The sequence below is a fragment of the Marmota flaviventris genome, chromosome 10 (assembly GCF_047511675.1).
Source record: "Marmota flaviventris isolate mMarFla1 chromosome 10, mMarFla1.hap1, whole genome shotgun sequence".
Lineage (NCBI taxonomy): Eukaryota > Metazoa > Chordata > Mammalia > Rodentia > Sciuridae > Marmota > Marmota flaviventris.
The window spans coordinates 20,968,099-20,989,776 of NC_092507.1; the positions used below are offsets into that span (position 1 = coordinate 20,968,099).

At 38.9% G+C, this 21,678-nt stretch overlaps 1 protein-coding gene and 1 non-coding gene across 3 annotated transcripts in view; one reads left to right on the forward strand and one right to left on the reverse strand.

Moving 5' to 3' along the window:
- The first annotated feature begins 6,356 nt into the window (after positions 1-6,356).
- Phactr4 (phosphatase and actin regulator 4) overlaps positions 6,357-21,678 on the forward strand; it is a 96,277-nt gene continuing 80,955 nt past the window's right edge. For both annotated transcript variants that reach the window (XM_071617530.1, XM_027937537.2), the window contains exon 1: positions 6,357-6,468. The gene's annotated coding sequence lies outside the window, so the exon portion shown is untranslated. The remainder of the gene's footprint in view (positions 6,469-21,678) is intronic.
- Positions 9,120-9,225, reverse strand: LOC114094538 (U6 spliceosomal RNA). Its single transcript, XR_003583050.1, has one exon. It is a non-coding gene; the product is annotated as a U6 spliceosomal RNA (small nuclear RNA).

A 21,678-nucleotide genomic window follows, 5' to 3' on the forward strand; every position in this document is an offset into this window, starting at 1 on the left:
TCTGGTTCTCAGCCCAGTGAGAACTGCCAGTCTTGTGGAATCCTGGAAAATGGTGGAGAAGAGAGCCCTCAGAGAGATTTGAAACTATGGAAAACCATCCCATCCAACAATGTCAAAGTGATTTTTTTCTTTCTTTCTGTACTGGAGATTGAACCAGGGGCATTTAACCACTGAGCCACATCCCCAGCCCATTTTATTTTTTATTTTGAGACAGGGTCTTGAATTTGCAATCCTCCTACCCCAGGCACTTGAGCAGCTGGGATTATAGGCATGTGCCTCTGTACCTAGCTGAATCTTTCTGTCTTTTTTCCTTCTTTCTTTCATTTCCTTCTTTGCTTGCTTCCTTCTTTTTCTTTTCCTTCTTCCTAACTTTCTTTCCTATTTTTTTGCACTGTTGGGTATCAAGCCCAGGTATCAAACCCAGGGCTTTGCACATGATAGGCAAGTGTTCTATTACCGAGCTACATCCCTAGCCTTACTGCAGTGATTTTAAACTATGAGTGAAACCATGTTTCAGTGGTCCCCAACATTTTTTTAATTTCTTAGCTTTTGCTTCATATTTTATTTTTGTTTTTAAGGTACAGTAATATATATATATATATATATATATATATATATATATATATATATATATTTAAATTCAATAGTTCTAAAGATACTCAGTGAAAAGTCAGATACTTACTTTTACCCCAAGTCCCATTATTTTCTAACCCTAAAGGAAATCTTGTGTATCTTTCTATGTACAGATTACAGATATAAAAGTATAAACATACATATATACATACAAATATATGTAAATATATTTAAAAGTAGTAATCTAAAACTATACACTTCTAAAAGAAAATTTAGGGGGAAATTTTTGTGATCTATCGTTAGACCAAGATTTTATTTATCCATTTATTTATTTATGTATCAGGGATTGAATCCAGGGGTGCTTAACCACTGAGCCACATCTCCAGCCTGTTTTTATTTTTTGTTTTGAGACAGGCCCTTTCTAAGTTGCTGAGGCTGTCTTTGAACTTGAAATCCTCCTGCCTCAGACTCTCAAGCCACTGGGATTATAGGTGTGTGACATCATACCTGGCTAGACAAAGATTTCTTAGATATGGCATGATCCATAAGAGAGAGAAAAAAAAGGAAAAATTGAACTTAATAAAAATTTTAAAAGATAGTCTACAGATTGGGAGAAAAATATTTGCAAATTACTTTATCTGATAAATGTCTTGTATCCAGACTATGTGAAAAAACCTCAACTCAAGAATAAGAAAATAGGAGCTGGGGCTGTAGCTCAGTGGTAGAGTGCTTTTCTTGCACATGTAAGGCACTGGGTTCAATTTTCAGCACCACATAAAATAAATAAATAGGAGGCTAGGTTGTGGCTCAGTGGTAGAGCGCTTGCCTAGCACATATGAGGCCCTGGGTTCAAACCTTAGAACCACATAAAATAAATGAATAAGGGACCTGGGGATGTAGCTCAGTTGGTAGAGTACTTACCTTGCATGCACAAGGTTCTGGGTTTAATCTCCAGCTCTGCCAAAATAAATAAATGAATAAAATAAAGCTATAAATAAAGATATTGTATTTTGTGTCCATTAAAAAAAATAAGAAAACAGTCAGCCAAGTAAAAGAAATAGCTCAAGGACAACATAGATACTTCACTGAAGAAGATATACAGATGACAAATCAGTGCATGAAAAAAGGCTAAATTTAGCTAATTAGCCAGTTGCAGTAGTGTATGTCAAGAAGACCACAAGTTCAAGTTCGAGGCCAGCTTAGGCAACTTAGCAAGACTCTGTCATAAAATATGAAAATAAAAGAGACTGGGGATGTGGGTATGTAGCTCCATGGCAGAGTGAGTTCAATTCCTATTCCCAGTACCAAAAAAAAAGAAAAAGAAAGAAAGAAGAAAAGTAAAACTCATAAATCATTAGGGAAAGTGCAGAGTTCATTGAGTTATCATTGCACAACTGGTGGAATAGCTAAAAACAAATAATATATTTTTTAAAAATATTGACAAGCTGGGCATAGTAAAGCATGTCTATAATCCTAGTGTCTCAGTAGACTGAGGCAGGAGGGTGGCAAGTTCAAAGCCAATCTGAACAATTTAGGCAACACTGGGTTCAATCCCTGGCACACACACACACAAAAATTGACAATACCAAGGCCGGCAAGCATGCAAAGCAACTGAAATGCTTATTCATTGATGAAAAAAGAAAAATGGTCCATCCATTTTGGAAAAACTGAATGTTTTATCCACAGTTGACAAAACTGGAAATAATCCTAAAGCCCCCCCCCCAAAAAAAAAAAAAACCCACTGTGGTACATACACACACACACATACAAATCCTAAAGTCCTGTAACTAGTGAATGGAAAAACAATGTTACATCCACACAAGAGAATAGTATTTTAAAAGAGAAAGAGAATAGTATTCAGCAGTTAAAAAAAAGAACAAACTACTGATACATACATAAACAACAGCAATGAATCTCAAATGCAAATGCATTATTATTTTTCCAAGTGCTAGGGAAAGAATGTGGGAGCACTGTAACACTGAGCTACACACATCTTGGCCCTTTTTATTTTTTATTTTGAGACAAGATTGCCTGGGTTGACCTCAAAGTTGTGATCCTCTTGCCTCAGCCTACTGAATACTGGAATTACAGGTATGTGCCAGGCTTATCTGAATGTGACTTTATATTTTCACTATGTATGAATGAATCCTTTAACAGGATATAGTTGTTTGGCATGTTTCGAAATTTTATATACATAGTATCAAGCTTCGTATGCATTATTATTATTTTTTAAATATTTATTTTTTTAGTTGTAGTTGGACACAATACTTTTATTTTATTTATTTTTATATGGTGCTGAGGATCGAATCCAGGGCCTCGCACTTGCTAGGCGAGTGCTCTACCGCTGAGCCATAACCCCAGCCCTGGTATGCATCATTCTATGTGAAAATAGCCAGATTTTTTAAAAGTTACTTTTTTCATTTCATTCATTTGACTTTTTGGGAGAAGCCAAATTATAGGAAGAAAAAACAGATCAGTAGATGATACAAATGATAGCATGAGTTAATATTTTGGGGTGGTGATACAGTTTTTACCTAGACTTTGATGGTGGTTACTCAAAAATACATATTTGTCAAGATGCCTAAAACTAGACATAAATAAGAATGGAATTTACTCTGTGAAAACTAAGCAAAAACAAAAACCCTAATTAAAACCCAACTTCGCCAATCATTGATTTCAGGATGGCATCACAGCAGTTGTTGATACAAATAAATTATTGTTTTCCTTACCAAAAAAAAAAAAGCATATTTTGTTTACTGGAGGCTCCAAGCTTCTTTTCGTTATGGTGAACTATTTCAAACAGAAAAGGTTAATGTAACAACAAAGTACCTTTCACTAATTTTGTCAAATCTTAAAATTTTGCCTTATTTTCTTAAGATTTTTTTTTCGAGAAACAAAATATCTGTTTTTTTTTTCCTTTTGATAGTGAGGATGGTACCTTGGGAACTCTACCACTGAGCTACATCCCCAGCCCTTTTCATTTTTAGATAGGGTCTTGCTAAGTTGCTGAGGCTGGCCTCAAATTTTCAATCTTCCTGCCTCAGCCTTGGACATATTTATACAGTTTGATATATACACCTTTGAAACCATAATCACATTCCAGATTGTGTTTAATTAACATACTCATCACCCTCAACAGTTTCCTCATCCCCTTTGTAATCCATCTTTTCCATGTCATAGTCCTTTTGGTCCCTAGGCACCCTGTGATCTGCTTTCTGTCACAATAGATTAGTTTGTATTGCTTAGAACTATGTATCAAAGGAATCATACCAAAACTACTCTTCTTTAGGGACAGGGAGATTCTGGGTTTCTTTCACTCAGCTTTTTTTTTTTTTAAGAGAGAGGGAGAAAGAGAGAATTTTAAAATATTTATTTCTTAGTTTTCGGCAGACACAACATCTTTGTTTGTATGTGGTGCTGAGGATCAAACCCGGGCCGCACGCATGCCAGCATGCCAGGCGAGCGTGCTACCGCTTGAGCCACATCCCCAGCCCTCACTCAGCTATTTTTAAAAATAAGTCATATTTCATTTATCAGTAAGTCATTCCTTTTTTTTTTTTTTTTTGGTACCAGGCATTGAACCCAGTGGCACTTAACCTCTGAGCCACATCCTCAGCCCTTTTTTATATTTATTTAGAGACAAATTGCTGATTGCTTAGGGCCTTGCTAAATTGCTGAGGCTGACCTTGAACTCACCATCTTCCTGTCTCAGCCTTGCTGGGATTACAGGCATGTGCCACCTTACCGAGCTCCATTCACCTTTTGAAGGACATTTGGGTTATTTCTAGTCTTTAGCTCTTACAAATGTAGCTGCTATTAACATTCATGTTAAGGTCTTTGTGGATGTATGCTTTTATTTGTCTTAGATAAATAGTGTAACATTTGGGTCATTTGGTAGGTATGATAGGTATATATTGGCATATATTTAATCTCTAAAGAAACTGTAAAACCATTTCCCAGAGTAGTTGTATAATCTTAAAATCCTACTTTTCTCCTGGATATGAGAATTTTTATTGCTCTATGCTCTTGCTAACATTTTGTATTACTAGTCCTTTTATATTAGGCATTCCTGTGGTTTTAATTAGCTCTTACTTAACGTCTTTTTTTTTAAAGAGAGAGAGAAATTTTTAATATTTATTTTTTAGTTTTCGGTGGACACAACATCTTTATTTTATTTGTATGTGGTGCGGAGGATGGAACCCAGCGCCCCGCGCATTCCAGGCCAGCGAGCTACCGCTTGAGCCACATCCCCAGCCCTTACTTAACGTCTTTCATGTCTTATTTGCCATCTATTTATCTCCTTTGGTAAAGTATACGTCCAAGTATGTAGGTATGTATTCATTGATTTATGTGGTACAGGGGATTGAACCCAAGGACTCTCTATCTCCCAGCCACATCCCCAGTCCTTTTTATTTTTCATTTTGAGATAGAATCTCATTAAATTGCAAGGCTGCTCTCAAACTTGTGATCCTCTGACTCAGCCTCCAAATTAGCTGGAATTACGGATTGGGGCCATTGTACCCAGCTCAAAATAGTGTTGTTAATTTTTTTATTTTTGCAGTACTGGCTTAAACCCAGAGTCTGACTCATGCTAGGCAGGTGCTCCAATGAGCGATATTCAGGGTTCTCATACCATTGCCCTAAAGAGCAAACTTTCTAATTTTGATGACATGCAATTTGTTATTATTATTGCTTTATGGGTTATGTATTTGAAAGTCACATATATTTTTCTCCTGTGCTTCTCTCTAGAGGTATTGTAGCTTTAGGTTTTACATTTAGGTCTAATTTGGGTTGTGACACAATAGGTTTGGTATTTTGAAAGATACCTGGCAGCAGCAAGGAAGGTGTCTGGAGAGTGATAGCCTGGAGGCCTGAAAGGAGTGCCACGTGGCTTACGTGGCTTCTGTTAGGTGATGGTAATGTAGAAAATGCAAAGCAGTTGAAATATTTTGAAGTATTTTCCCAGAGTGGTTGGGAATGTAGTTGAATGGCCTGGAGGTGTCAGGAATGATTCCTGGATTTCTTATGCAAAAAATGGTGGTAACTTGCTTCTAAGATTTTTGCCCTTTAAATTGACCCTCAATGTTTCTCTTTCTTTGTTGGTACTGGAGGTTGAACCCAGAGAGGCTCCACTTCTAAGCTACATCTTCGGTCTTTTTATTTTTATTTTTTGAGATAGAGTCTCACCAAGTTGCTGAGGCTGGTCTGGAACTTGGGATCCCCTTGCCTCTGCCTACCGAGTCTCTGGGAGTACAGAAGTGCACTACTGCGCCCAGCTCAATTATGTTTCTCTTGGGGAAGAGTGTGACTTGAAATTTGTCCACGCAAAGACTGGACAGTTTGTTTTTATCCCCCATATTTTTAAAAAGTCGGTGCATTGTAGTGATACATAATAGGATTAGGTGTTACACATTAGTACGTGCACACAACATAACAATATATTTTGGCCAATATCATTCCCCAGTGCTGGACACAGTTTCTAAACTAACACACTTGCGTCAGCTCCTTTCTTGGCCACTTGTGTGGAGTCAATATTGAACCCAGCCCTCCCAAGCCCAAAACCTTTGCCTCGCTCAGTACCAGGAAAGGTTCCCAATTCTTTCACATGCAGGGTGCGGACTGCTGGGGGCGCAGGCCCAGACAGCCCGTGCGGGGCTGGCAGCCAGGAGGGAAAGGCGAGTAGTCTCCGCCATTTTGTCCCGCTCGCCAGTCCCTGCTGCGACTACAAGTCCCGTGAACCTCCGCGGCGGCACTTCCTACTCTCACTGTCCGGCCGGCTCCCTCTTCCCCCTCCCCGGGGCCGGCGCCTCTGGCTGCAGCCGGGCGGCCAGAGGCCAGGTAGGATTTCCGGGGGAAACTGGTGTGGAGACTGAGGAGGCGGCGAAGGCGACCCGGGTGAGTTCCGCAAGCAAGAGAAAGTGAGCCGCACGAGCGCAGGGTCAGGCTTGCGGGCGCCTCTCAGGCTCCGGGCACATCCTTGGCTCTGCGAGGGGGTTGCGGTCCCCGCGGGGGGTTACGGCCGGGGTGGCCGCCGCCTCGGGCAGGGCGTGGCGGGCCGGGACCGCCGCCTCCCTTCTCCGCCCTCCCACAACGGTCCGGCTACTGCGTGTCAGCTCGCAGCAGGGCCCGCGCAGGCTGCCCTCTACGCCCCCCAGACACGGTTGAGCCCTTTTGTCTGGGAGGCTTTCTCCCCTTTGTGCGACTGTGAGGAGTCGCGACCGCGGGGAAGCCTGCAGGTACTGACTGAGGCGGATCCCTGGGGATCCGATTACGGTAACAGAATCGGGTCAAAGTCCATTTTTCAAAACCTTCCACCCTCATAACTGCACCCCGGCTAGACTTAGCGGAGCCTTCGGAACCCGGTAGTTTCTGTAGAAACCTCGAGGTTATTGTATCCAACTCTTAAGTGTTAGTTCTACGGAGCTTCCGATTACAAATCTGCCGTTTTCATTGGGAGGAAGATGAGTCTATGGGGGGGAAAAAGCGAGCCCCTGAACCCCATCCTGGGAATCTGGGGAGAAATTGAATTTGCTGCGATGCCTGTTGCCCCTATGGTCAGGGGGACCAAAGAACTCTTGCGAATGGCATTGATTCACACACCTCCCGATCTCAGAGAAGACTAAGTGATTTATAGGTAGGGCAATATTTAATATTTGCAAAAAAAAAAACACTTCATTCGGTCACCAGGATCTTCAGTCCTCTGAAAGACATCCTTACTTATTCTGTTTAAAACAAAAAGTCTAAAGAAAAAGTCCATTAGTAGAACTATCCACTTTATAGAGAAGCCAGAAACCAAGTGGCTTCCAGAAAGCATTTTTTGACTAAGTAAAAGGCATGAAACCATTTTACGGGAGGAGAGGTGGTATGCTCCTATTGGAAATGGTTGAATTGCATGGATTTAGTAAAATTTGGTTACATAGTGGTAGCTTGATATATGTTCCGTTGAAAGACTGCATCGCTAGATTAAAGCTTTCTTTCGTTTTTTGTTTGTTTTGTTTTGTTTTTTTGGTACTGGGGATTGAACTCAGGGACACCCAGCCACGGAGTCACACCCCCAGCCCTATTTTGTATTAATATTATTTTTTTAATTTAGAGACCGGGTCTCACTGAAGCGCCTCTCTGTTGCTGAGGCTGGCTTTGAACCCATGATTCTCCTGTCTCAGCCTCGGAGCCTCTGGGATTATAGGCGTGCGCACCAGCCAGGCTAATTTAAAACTTTCTAAAGGCAGATACCCCCCTTTGAAAAATAGATTAATACTTCAAGTTCCTTTAATAAAGATAGCCAGGACCCTTTTGCATAAACCAGGGAAGTTTTTTTTTCTTCCTTCTTTTCTTTTTTCTTTTTTGCCAGGGGTTTAACCCAGGAGCAATTAACCACTGAACCACATCCCCATTCCTTTTTATTTTTCATTTTGCGACAGAGTCTCCTTAAGTTGCTAGGACCTCACTAAGTTGCTGGGACTGCCCTGGAATTTGCCATCCTCCCGCCTCAGTCTCCCTAGTCTAGGATTACAGGCGTCTGCCACCACACCCTGCAAATCTGGGAAGGTTTTTGAAGTTACATAGGTTAAATTCTCATCCTACTCAAGTAGGCAAATTAAGCCTTTAGTACTTTATTTGTTTGACATCTCATAACGGAAATTACTTACTCTGAGAATCCCGGATCGAGTTAGTTACTTTGTATAGAAATGGGAGGTCCTTAATGAAGTTGTTCTTCAATTTATTTTTCTTTTTTGTGGTGCTGCGGATATTCTGAAACCAAGGTCTTGTGCATACTAAGGAGGTATTCTACCACTGAGCCACACTCCAAACCCCAGTTGTTCTTCACTTTGTAAAGCAGCAGTGTTTAGGGGTCTTTTTTGTCTTTTTGGATAAACTTTGAAGAAACAGCCATAGAATTGCTCAGTGTTTTAAAAATAAGAAAAAGCAGTTGCTACTCACTAGCTCTTATTTGTTTAACATGATAAAAAAAATTCTGTCAATGTTATTTTTAAAAATTTTTATTATTTTTTTGTGGTGCTGGGGATTGAACCCAGGGTCTTGTGCATGGGTCGCAAGCACACTATCAACTGAACTATATCCCTAGCCCCAATGTTATTTTTTTTTTATGTAAATAAAGCTGTTTATATTGCATAGATAAAGAAATTTGGTGAGACAATTCCATTAAAGTAGTTACTTTCAAAATTACCAAAAACATTTTTGAAGATATTCATGGTAATAAAGGAAGGCATTGTAGTTAGCAGGCAATTACATAGTTTTGACTTTGTATATGTGTGTGTGTGTGTATGTATATATATATATATATATATATATATATATATATATATATATGTATAGTTGATTCAGTATTTACTAAAATACAGAGCATACAGTTATATTTGAATTTCAAAGAACAATACATAATTATATACATATAAGTATGTATACCTTAGTCAGGACATATTATAGTAAAGAAAAATAATTATCTGAAATTCAAATTTAATGGGGCTTCGTGTATTTTATCTAGCAATTCTAGTTGTACAGCTACTGGTAATACCAATACAAAAAAAAATATGGAATGCTTCATGAATTTGCTTGTCATCTTTGCACAGGGGCCATGCTAATCTTCTCTGTATCATTCCAATTTTAGTATATGTGCTGCCAAGTGAGCACCCCAATGTTATTTTTTTAAAAAAACAACTTAATTCTCAATACAGTTCTATGAGGTGTAGTTCTCACATTTTACAACTGATAAAATCTGGCTTCTAAAATGTTGAGTGACTTTCCCAAGGTCATACAGTTAATCCAGATGGGAAATAGCTGAGTAAATCTTACTCCAAATCTAATACTAGTACTCTTTCCATTATCTTACATTATTACAGCTACTAATGTTACTACCATAAGTGGCTTTAATTTATTGAAATCTGAATACTGGAGAAAAATAATGAGGATGTTTTGCAGTTAGAGCAAACTGAATCGTAAGGAAGTGGAATTCATAGAACGATAAATGATGTCTTTCTGTAGGTCATAATTGATCATTGGTGCCATTAATTTATCTTACAGTATGATTTGTGTCTAGGTAGAATAACAATTTTATGGACAGCCCTGAGGGCAGAAGGGTAGTTACTCAGTTGTGATTTAAACTTTTTATTGGAAGGTGATTAAAAGGTTTAAGTATGTAGAAAATATAGGTATAGCAGCTTTTGAAATTAACATTGAAGACAAAACTCAAATGCATAGGGAGTCTCAAGAAATTTTTTGTTAATTTTAAAAAAATATTGTTTTGGGCTGGGGATGTGGCTCAAGCGGTAGCGCGCTCACCTGGCATGCGTGCAGCCCGGGTTCGATCCTTAGCACCACATACAAACAAAGATGTTGTGTCTGCCGATAACTAAAAAATAAATATTAAAATTCTCTCTCTCTCTCTCTCTCTCTCTCTCTCTCTCTCTTTCTTTAAAAAATAAAATAAATTGCTTAGGGCTTCACTAATTTGCTAAGACTGACTTTGGACTGCGCTCCTGCTGTTTCAGCCTCCAGAGCTGCTTGGATTACAGGGGTACGCCACCACACCCAGTTTATAACCAGCTTTTAAAAAAAAAAATTGTTTTAGTTGTCAATGGACTTTTATTTTATTTATTTATATGTGGTGCTGAGAATCAAACCCAGGGTCTCACACATGCTAGGCAAGCTCTCTACCACTGAGCCACAACCCCAGGCCCCCCACCCCCCACTTTTTTTAATGGTGCTGGGGTTTGAACCCAGGGCCTTAAGCATAGTAGACAAGCATTCTATCACTTAGGTACACCCCCAGCCCTAATAAAACTTTTAATCAGTTTCAAACCTGTAGTTAAGTCTTGGATTTATGTCAGTACATGCCATGAATATGACACCATAAATAGAAACCTACTTCAACTCCCTTACTTAAATTTAAATTCTTAGGTAAAATGCATAACATGCCAGTTGAATTGAGTCAATATAATTAGTCTAGCCTTTCTAACTAGTAGAATTCTGTTTTAAATCTCTTTTATTATGCTGTCATAATAGGAAAGAACTTTTTCCCTTGTGTTTTTTGTTGTTGGTTACTTTATTTGAAAATCCATCCATGAATAATAAACTGTTCTAGACCCTGTTATATTCTAGACCCTGAGGACAAATGAGTGAAAACAGAAGTCTATTCCATCTTAGGGTTTACAGACTTATTAGCATTGGGTTGGTAAGAGGGAAGAGTCAAACAGTAAATAAGCAGTTAAAAAAAAATCCTCTTGTATTGAATCTGTAGGCTTGAATAGCTCATATTTAAGTTCTTTGAGTCTCCATTTTTCTAATCTCTAACATGGGAATAATGATTCCTGCTCTAACTTGTGGAGTTGTTTTCAGGAGCAAGTAGGATAAGTATTTGGTTGCATTATATGCTTCAAATTCCTGTAGTAAGTTACTTTTACTATTAGAATAGGAACAGAGACATTGGAAGAAGGTTATGTGTAAGGAAAGAGAGAAGTGAATGGATGGATTCTCTGGTCTAAGAAAGTCTGATGTCCCTTGTAAACTTTCACAGAACCCTAGTCACATCTTCACAAAAACTATCATAACTGTGTGTACTTTCCCCCCATAGTATTTATTAAGGAAGACTCTTATTTGTTTTCTATTGTTGCAGTTAACTGCCATAATGTTAGGAATAAGGTCTGTTCACACCCCTTCTTAGCTGCCCTTGGTGCTAGGGACACATCTTTACTACTTAGCACACAGCTCCAGGTATTTCACTGGAATTGTATTCACTCATTCCTGAATGAGTGAATGAGAAATAAAAGTGGGCAAGTACAATTTTGGAGAGTATTAGAAACAAAATGATTCTTTTATTCAGCAGATATTTCTGTTTTACCTGTTGTGTGCTAGGATCAACTTTTAAGATTTGGCAATACAGTGATATGAAGGTATTTTGCCTCTGCCCCCCAAAACTAACTATATTGTAACACATGACAGTGTGTTGAATATTAAATAAAAGTATGTTTTAAAATAGGGACTGAAAGATTCTGCTTTGGTAAACAAGCCATTACAGAGGATGTGGTTTTGGAATATGTTCTTTAGGGGCAAGTAGATTCAGCTTTTCATGGGACAGGGAGCAGTTTGAGCAAAAGAATGGATGTGAAAATGTAAGATACGTGTCTAGGGAAGAATGGGTAACCTGGTATGGTTAGAGTGTATATTAGATCTTTTCTGAGAGAATTTGGATTAGTATGTAGTATTTTTGCTTATCAGTGTGCCATACCTCTATTTTATTTCTTTCATCTCATCCCTGTGGTAGTGGGGATCCAACCTGAGGCCATTGAGCTACATCCCTAGTCCCCACACCTCTATTTTATAGAGCTGATTCATGTCTTTTCTTAGTGGTAGCAGAAGCACCACATTTAAGTAGGAGGAGGTGGTCAATGTTATTTCTTCAAAGGGAAAATGAGTTTCATTTTTATATTGTACTCAAGTACTTTAGATGTTGATTATTTGTGCTTAAAAGTAAAAAATTACTACATTTCTTTCTTTCTTTCTTTTTTTTTTTTTGGTACTGAGGATTGAACGCAGGGGCACTCGACCACTGAGCCACAGCCCTATTTTGTATTTTATTTAGAGACAAGGTCTCACTGAGTTACTTAGTGCCTCAGAGTTGCTGAGGCTGGCTTTGAACTAGCAATTCTCCTGTCAGCCTCCCCAGCCTCTACAGGCATACACCACAACAAATATTACTTTTTTTTTTTTAATGGCTGTATTTTCTTTAAAAAATTTTTTTTTAGATGTAGATGGACTCAATACCTTTATTTTATTTATTTTTAATTTTATGTGTTGCCAGGGATCAAACCCAGTGCCTCATGCATGCTAGGCAAGCGCTCTACCACTGAGTGACAACCCAGGCCCAAGTATTACTTTTTTGAACAGACAAAAACAATAACAACAAAAAAACCATAAAATGCTACTGAAAGAGCACAATTGTAAATCTTTGTTGAAAGTGAAGTTTTTTGTTTGTTTGTTTTTTAAAATAAACTTTATTTTTTGGTACTGCTCAGTGGCACATGCCTGCAATCCCAGTAACTGGAGAGGTGGCAACAGTAGGATCATAAATTTGAGACCAGCTTGGGCAGTTTTTTTTTTTTTTTTTTTTAATTGTAGTTGGACACAATACTTTTATTTTATTTATTTATTTTTATGTGGTGCTGAGGATCGAACCCAGAGCCTGACACGTGCTAGGTGAGCGCTCTACCACTGAGCCACAACACCCCCCCCAAAGTGAAGTTTTGAGGTGAAACTGGATTCACTGCTTCTGTCCACCGGTGGGGATCTGTTTAAGGTTGCAGGCTTCTGCAGCCCAGAAAGTGTTGCAGCTCTTAATGGTGGGCTATGCCTTCCAATGTTGCAGCAGACTCCAGGAACTCATTGCCAATTTCTTATTTCAGGGATCTTGTCCAATGAATTTGAAGAATGAAATCCACCACTAGGATGAGTGAGTGTAAGAGTAGGATTTATTGAAGAACAGGAGCAGAACACTTGCATTGCAACAGGGGAACCATAGTAGGTTTTCTCCATTAGTGTTCTAGTCTAGAGGCTTATGTAGCACTTGGTTTACATAGCAGTTGGTTCACTGCTGTTGATTCAAACCTATACTAATTAGGGTTTGAAAGAAATACCAATGCTATTTTTTTGGTCCAAATTCATGTTAATTACTTAGAAATGTACTAACACTATTGGTCAGTTTTTAAGTCCCAACTTTAATTCAAGCCTGCCCCACTTCCATTTTCTCATGGCCGGTCGGGCAACGGGAGGTTGAAGTCGGTTGAGGTCGTTGGATTGCGTGGAGTGTGCAGCGGGCAGTGGGCATTCACGCTGGGCTGCTGGGTGGTGGCGGATGGATTGGCTTCCACTCACCTCAGGTCTGCGCCGCCCTGGCAGACTCGGCATGGCAGCCTGTGCTTGCTGCTTGTGCTTTAGCCCATTCCAGCTGCCATTCTCCCGCTTCACTGCTCCGCCGCTGCTTCTCTGCAGGGACCAGTAGGCTGGCTGTGCTGCTTGGCAGCCGGGAAGCCATTTCAGTGTTTCTTTTTCTTTGTGGTAGGTAAAAATAAGTTAAGGTCTTTATGAACACTGGTTCTATTTGTAGCTGTAAACTGCTAAGTTTTAACAAAAATAGTTCAGAAATAGAAAAGAAGGTTATTTTAGGGAATTGTAAAGGTTTTCTAAGGCTTTCCAAACTTTTAGTCTAAAGAGTAAATTCTGGTCTGGGGCTGTAACTCAGTGGTAGAGTGCTTGCCTAGCGCATAGAAGGCCCTTGGTTCATTATCCAGCTCTGAAAAAAAGGGTAGATTCTCTGGTGACAGATAATAAAGATACACATAAGTTATGGTGTTTATTCCTTATATTATAGTAGCATCTAAATTGGCTGTTTTATTTTTAAATAAGTATTAACACAGCTTGGTGGCGTGAACTTATAGTCCCAGCACTTTTTTTTTTTGCATTGGGGATTGAACCTAGGAATACTTTACTGCTGAACTGTACCTCTATAATAGAGTCCTTTTAATTTTTTTTATTTTGAGACGCAGATATTGCCAAGTTGCTGAGGCTGGCCCTCCTCCTGTTTCAGTCTCCTGAATTGCTGGGCTTATTGGTGTGTAGCACCATGCCAGGCTGGTTCTGGCACTTGGGAGGCCAAGGCAGAAGGATCACCAGGATTTCAAGACCATACTGGCAACATCTTTTTTTCTCAAAAAAATAATGAGATTCTCATTGAGAATTATTATTACTAATCTCTCTTGAAGCCACAAGGACACAGATTAAGTTATTCTGCAATATTATTTTGGGGGGGCCAAATGATTGATCATTTTCCTGTGAGTGATTGATACTTGAAACTAACTTGTACTGATTTATCTACTGAGAGATAATCTGAGTTCTTTTGTCCAGTAAATGTTTGTTCTTTGATTTATTTTGTTTTTTGTTTTCTTGTAGTGCTGGGAATCAAACCTAGGGCCTCATGCATGCTAGGCAAGATCTCTACCACTGAACTATGTCCCTAACCCTTGTTCTCTGATTTTTGCCTGACTTATTCAGCTTTCTCGGGAGGGATACGATTGAAGAACAGGTGGGATTGGTGGCGTACACCTGTAATCCCATTGATCTGGGAGGCTGAGGCAGGGGGATCACCAGTTTAAAGCCAGCCTCAGCAGTTGAGTCAGTTACTAGTGAGTCACTTAGCAACTCAGTGAGACTCTGTCTCTCTATATAAAATACAAAAAAAGGTCTGGGGATGTTGCCCAGTGGTTAAGCACTCCTGGGTTCAATCCCTAATACAAAAACAAAAACAAAAACCTGAAGAACATGAATTTACTGTTACAGAAGTAACATAGAAAGGAAAAGGAAAGATAGAAGGATAATCTCATACTCAATGGTTTCCATTTTGGTTGACTCATTTTGTATCTTTATTGCTTGAGGCCATCTTGGGACAGAATAAAGTTAAATACAGAATGAAGGCTGTTTATTAGGATGATCAAGACAGTGGAACTACAGCTGTGGCTGTGGCTCAGTTGTAGCTCACTTGCCTGGCATGTGAGAGGCACTGGGTTTGATTCTCAGCACCGCATGTAAATAAATAAAATAAAGATCTACCAACAACTAAAAAAAAAAATATATATATATATATATATATATACACACACACACACACACACACACACATACATATACATATATGTACACACATACACCATTTTTCCACTTTTTAAAATTTTTTTTCTAATTTCATTTTTGCTTTTAATATGGGAAGTTTTTAATTTGTAGTACATGTTTCTGCATTGCTTTCACTGAATTGACCTAGCCACAGTTCCACATTACCAAAGTTGAACATATGATATATGTGAAGACCTCTGCTAACTCTGGGAAGAGGATAAAATGTATCTTAAAGTTCTAACATTTCTCTTAACCCCACCTGGAGTATGGCTACCATTAGCCACAGTAGTATGTGTTAGATGAGCTGTAGACCAAGGTACTTGCTGGGATGTTCCCTTCCCCCCCTACTCCTTTTTTTTTTTTTTTTTTTTTAAGAGAGAGGGAGAGGGAGAGAGAGAGAGAGATAATTTTAATATTTTTTTTTTTAGTATTTGGTAGACACAACATCTTTGTTTTACGTGGTGCTGAGGATCCAACCCGGGCTGCACGCATACCAGGCAAGCGCGCTACCACTTGAGCCACATCCCCAGCCCCACCCCTACTCCCTTTTTAAAGAGATGACTCTTATGATGTTGCCAAGGCTAGCCCAAATGCCTGGGCTTAAGCAATCCTGCCTCAGTCTCCTGAATAACTGGGACTGCAGGTGCACACCACTGAACTTGGCTCTTAAAATAAAAAGAAGTGCATATGAGGATTATCAGAAAGAGGGTCATATCTTTATACTTGATTCTTTTTTCCTTTTTTTGACCTGCCTTTCTTCTTTTTTTTAAGTTATGCCTTTATTTATTTGTTTGAGAGAGAGAGAGAGTGTGTTTTTTTTTTTTTAATGTTTTATTTTTTAGTTTTCGGTGGACACAACATCTTTCTTTGTATGTGGTGCTGAGGATTGAACCCAGGCCGCTCGCATGCCAGGCGAGCGTGCTACCGCTTGAGCCAAATCCCCAGCCCCTCTTTTTTTTCTTTCTCTCCCCCTCCCCCTCCTCCATCATCATCATAAACGAGGAAATGCTAAATCCCCCCCCATTGATCATTGATAGGTAAATGATCTGCCTAGAGCTACATCTCCAACCTTTATGCTGTTTTTTTTTTTTTTAAACTGGTGGCAACAACTTTTCAAATTTTTGCAAAATGTAGTGTATCTATTGACCATTGGCATATCAGTGGCTCACTGCTTTTTCTAGAAATGCCTTGCTCTCAGCCTCCATTTATTAATTTCTTAGTTGAAGTTATACATTTTATTTAAAGGACATTTTTTTGTAGTCCTGGGGATCAAACACAGGGCCTTGTGCATGCTAGGTGGGTAATTGCTCTACCACTGAGCTATGCCCCCAGCCCTGGATTTATTTTTTAAAAGATTAGATGAGGACTGGGATTGTGGCTCAGTGGCTGAGCACTTGCCTAACAAGTGTGAGGCACTGGGTTCGATCTTTATCACCACATAAAAATAAATAAATAACTGTACTTATATATCTACAACTAATTTTTTTTTTTAAATCGGATGAGTTATTAGACTAAAAACAGCACCTGTTGTGTAGTAAACTCTAAATAAGGGCTAGCTATTATTATTATTTTAGTGGCCAGAACTCCACATGAGGAGATGTAATTGGACTTTCAGGGCAGAATGGTTGGGGGGATAGACAAGAGGGGATAGATTTGAAAAGCATTTGTTTGTTTGTTTGGGGTATGGAGGATTGAACTCAGGGGCACTCAACCACTGAGCCACATTCCCAGCCCTATTTTGTATTTTATTAGAGACAGAGTCTCACTGAGTTGCTTAGTGCCTCACTTTTGCTGAGGCTGGCTTTGAACTTGTGATTCTACTGTCTCTGTCTCCCGAGCCCTGGGATTATAGGCATGCACCACTATGCTGGGCCTTGAAAAGCATTTCTGACTTTATCATGTTTGATTTTTACTGGATGTACAAGGAGTTTCACTTAGGAAGCTTGTCACTACTTTCTAATTATAAACATAAGAGTTTATTTTTGCATTTGTGGAATTGATAAAATTATTGCCTCTTGAATTATTGGTTCTTGGATGTCGGTATTTTAGCTTATGCTTTACTAGATCTTTGGTGTGAATAAAATTGGAATTTGAGATGAAACTAGATTCTCCACTTCTGCTGGCAGGTGGAGTCTGTGTAAGTTACAAGCCTCTGCAGCTCAAAAAGTCCATTGTAGTGTTAGCAGCTAATTATAGCAGGGGATCCAACTGTTGCAGCCAGCAAAGCTGATTCTTTACTATTCTTGAGTGGCATGTTGCAGCTCTGAATGGTGGGCTATGTCCTCCAGTGTTGCAGCAGATCCTGGCAGCTCACTGCCAGTTTCTTTCCTGGTTCTTGTCTTGCAAATTTGAAGAATGAAATTCACCACCAACAACAGAAGGCAAGAAGGAAAGAAGTACGATTTATTCAAGTCTGAAGAAAAGAAATAGAACTTGCCCAGGGTGAGAGGGGACCCAATAGTAGGTTACCGCTGGAGTGTACTAGTCTAGGGATTTATATAGCTCTTTGGCCAATATTATTGGTCAGAATTTATGCTAATTAGATCTTGAGAAAGTACCAACACTATTCCTTAGTCCTTGAGTCTGAACTTCCCTATAACCTCTATTCTGGTCTGCCCCACTTCTGTTTTTCTGCTCCTCCAGGATAAAGACATTGATTCATAGCCCTAAGGGATTACTGTATAGGTACAGTAATTGTATTTATTTATATAATAAAGGCAATTGGTTTGTTCTGTGTGTCAGCTTGGCTAGACTATATATAGTGCCCAGTTATTCAGTTAAATACTAATCTAGGTGTTGCTGTCAGGGTATTCTGTAGATGTGGTTAACATTTCTAGGGGCTGGGGATATGGCTCAAGCGGTAGCGCGCTCGCCTGGCATGCGTGTGGCCTGGGTTGGATTCTCAGCACCACATACAAACAAAGATGTTGTGTCTGCCGAAAACTAAAAAATAAATATTAAAAAATTATTAAAAAAAAAAACATTTCTAGTCATTAGTCTTTACCAAAGGAGATTATCCTTGATAGTATCATGGCCTTGTCCAATCAATTTAAAAGTCTCTCCCTGAGGGAAAAGTCTTCCCTGCCTCAAGATTGCAGTACCAGCTCCTGCCTAAAAATTTCTAGCTGGGTATGTTGTCCTGTAGGTTTCTGGTTTACCAGCTCCCACAATCACATAAGCCAGTTCCTTGAAATAAATCTGTCTTTATACTCATGAAACATATGTATGTATGTTTATATTCATCCTACTGGTTCTCAGAAGAACTCTGACTAGGGGTTGGGCATTTATGCATGCACAAGGCCCTGGATTCAATCCTCAACACTGGAGGAAAAAGGAAAAAAAAAAAAAAAAGAAATGTAGAAGACTCCTGACTAATACAAAAGGTATCTGTATCCCGCAGGATGTATTAACTAAGCTTGAGATCTGAAGGCATTAGCTATATAAAGAGATGGGGAAAAGAGTTTTAAGGTTTTAAGGGAACAATGTGCAAAAGCTTAGGTTAGAAGGAATATGGATGCAAGACATGGGGCGTGGTTTGATTTGGATGACATAATAGGCAAAGGAGAAGAATGACAGGGAATGAAATCAGGAAGGTAAATAGGCTGAATCATAGAGGAACATTTAAATCAAGTATGAAGTTTGTACTTTATTTTACTCAGAAATTATAAAGCAGGGAGCTGTTATGATAAGATTCATTCTCAAACAGTTTCTTAATCCAAGTAATGCTTTATTTAAAGGAAAAAAATTTTGGGGGGGTGGTACTGGGCTTTGAATTCAGGGGCACTCAACCACTGAGCCACATTCCCAACCCTGTTTTATTTTTATATTTAGAAACAGTGTCTCTCAGGAGTTGCTAATCATCTCATTGTTGCTGAGGCTGGCTTTGAACTTTCAATCTTCCTGCCTCAGCCTCCCGAGCTCCTGGGATTACAGGCGTGCATCACTGTGCCCCGCTTAAAGGAAAATTTTTATTGTTAATCCCCAGTATTGGTTTAAAATATTCTCATTATATTAATGTTACAAACATAAAAGGATATGTAAATTTACAACTCTTGACTATAAAACTAACAAAATTTCCTATTTAAATACAGTAATTATAAACTGCTAAGATTTTTGCTATTAATAAGATGGATAATTTTGAAATGAATTGAAGTTTCTGCTGTGTGCAATTCATTTTGAGTTTAGTATTTCTCTACTATTTTAATAATATGAAATGATTTATTTCTTTGGACACTTTTCAATATGTATATTGCCTGGAAACTTCTGTTCCTTTGAGATCCTTTTGGTTTTCCCTTGGCTCAAATGTATGCACATTCAGTCCATTTCTGTTAGTTTCTTGTTCATGGACAAAGTAATATATTTGGTGTTAGTGTTCTTTCATTAAGTATTTTTTGAGCACCTACTGTGTGTGCACATTCTAAATGCTTGGATACAGGGTGAGAAAAACAGTGTCACTGCTATGATACTTTCTAGGTACTATAAAAATTGATTATTTCTAGATCTAGATAATGTGCCAGCAGGTAATGATAAACAGGGTAAAAGGATAGAATGTGATGGAAAGGGGGTTGATAGTTTAATTAGGCTATTCAGGGAAAGACCCCTTTGACTGAGGAGGTCATATTTGAATTGTTACCCAAAATGAAGGAGAAAATCATGCCAATTCTGGGAAAAGGGCATTTCAAGCTGACTGAACAGCACCTGCAAAGCCCTAGGGCAAGAATATTTTTGTTGAGTTAGAGAAATTTCATCAGTATCAGTATGGTTGGAGTAGAGTGAGCAAGAGCAATGATGGAAAAAATGAAGTCAGTGGAGTAGACAGAGGCCAGGTCTCATAGGATCTTATAGTCATGGTAAGAAATCTGGAGTTAACTTTCAGATGTGATAGGGAGATATGATCTGCTTTTTTTTTTTTTTTTTAAATAAAGGATTAACTAGACCACTCCAAAAAGTATCTGAATTATAGGGGGGTCTCAGTAGAAAGGGTTGGTTACAGTAGTCTAGCAGGAGAGAATGGACAACTTGAACTGGTAAGAATTGGATAAATTATGGGTGTATTTTGGAATCAGAGACAGTAAGATTTTGATTTAGATATAGGTAGGAGAAAAAGAGTTAAGAGTGATAGGCATGGCTTAATTCCAGCTACTTGTGAGGCTGAGGCAAGAAGATCACAAGTTCAAGACCAACCTCATCAGCTTAGCAAGACTGTGTTTTAAAATAAAATTTAAAAAAGGGATGGGGATGTTGCTCAGTGGGTACAGTGCCCCTGCCTTCAATCCCTAGTACCCGTGTCTGGTGGATGTGAGAGAGTGGAGGAAGAGTGACACTAAGGTTTGTGTCTTGAGCAGTAGGAAATTTTAAGTTGTCATTTTACTGAAAAGATAATGATAGTGCTAATGATACAAAATAGCAGCTAACACATGGCAGCTGTTTTTGTAAGTGCTCTACACCTGATACTCTGTTGGTTGAATAGGGTAGACTAGGGTAGGAACAAGTTAAGGGTGGGGAATCAAGAGTTTGTTTTTTAAAATATGATATGCTTCCACAACTTATTAGCTTTTCAAGAAGAGGTAACTGAGTAAGCTATGATTATGTCAGTTTAGAGGAGAGGTTTGATCTGGAAATATATGTTTGGAAGTTGTGTGTGTGTGTGTGTGTGTGTGTGTGTGGTATTTAAAACTATAGAACAGGGTGAGAAGACTAGTTATGGTTTGTATTCGGGCTGTTATTGCTTCCCTAGGAGGGATAAAGAAATTTAGAGGATTTTTTTAAAAAAAATCTTTATTTTTATGAGGTGCTGAGGATAGAACCCGAGGGCCTCACACATGCTAGGCGAGTGCTCTACTGCTGAGCCACAACCTCAGCCCTAGAGGATTGATTTTTGAAGTTTGTGTTATCACCTTTCCTATTACTGTAATGAAATGCCTGAGATAGTTTACTTAAAAAGAGGAAATTTTGGTGATTTCAGTCTGTGGTCAGTTCCTTTTGGGTGTGTGGCAAGGCAGTACCTCATAGTGAGGAAAACGTGGTGGAGCGAGCTGCCCACCTTGTGGCAGCCTCAAACGGAAAAGGAAAGAGAAAGAGAGAGCCCCATAATTGCCTTTGAGGCATAACCTCAATAACAGAAAACCTCTTAATAGACCCCACATCCTAAGACTATACCACTTTCCAATATCACCATGGGCTGGGAATCAAACCTGTACTACTTGGGCTTTTGGGGGACATTTGAGGTACAAACTACCCCTGAGCGATGATATCCTCATCCTGTTTTTAGTTCTTTCAAGTATTTATAGTAGCTTTTGTAAAATCTCTTTAAGTCCAACTTCAAATATTCTTCAGATACAGTTTTATTGACTGCCCTCTCCTTAATATATATATTATATTAAGCATATATTATAGCATATATTTTCTTGTGTCCTATTTAAGATA